We start from the raw sequence: 573 nt of genomic DNA on the forward strand, positions 1-573 counted from the left end.
GGTCGTGTGTGATGGTCCCCCCCCTTGCTGCTGATTGGCCAAGGTGGCGGGGTGGCCCCAGCACTTGGTGCTGGTTGGCCGCGGAGGGGGCGGCCCGCTGCTCCCCCGTTGCTAGGCCAAGGGGCCGCCCCTGAGCAAGGGGAAGTGCTGTATTTTGGCGATGCATCAGTGGCCAGCCTAGCGTGATGCGAAATGGGTCGGCCAAAGAGTGGCGGGCTGGCTGTGCAGAAGCCCCTGGCAGGTCGCGTGGCAGGGTCGGCGTGAGTTGCATGTGGCTGAGCCGTGTTGGGCCGTTTTTGGAGAAACAGCCCGCCCTGCGCCCTTCTCCTCGTTAGTGTAGGGGTGAGTATCCCTGCCTGTCACGCGGGAGACCGGGGTTCGCTTCCCTGACGAGGGGCCTGCGCGCCCTCCCTTTTGTCGGGCAGCGAGTCCTCAAGCCGCTGGCCCGCCCCGACCTTGGGCTAGCGGCCGCTCTGGCAGGCAGCCGGCCTTGCTGAAGGCTTCCAAAGTAGGGCACCTCTGCCACTGGATGGCAGGCAGGGAGGCAAGCAACCCGCCGCCTCCCGGCCCCCT

Source organism: Alligator sinensis, unplaced genomic scaffold (genome assembly GCF_000455745.1).
Source record: "Alligator sinensis unplaced genomic scaffold, ASM45574v1 scaffold327_1, whole genome shotgun sequence".
Classification (NCBI taxonomy): Eukaryota; Metazoa; Chordata; order Crocodylia; family Alligatoridae; genus Alligator; species Alligator sinensis.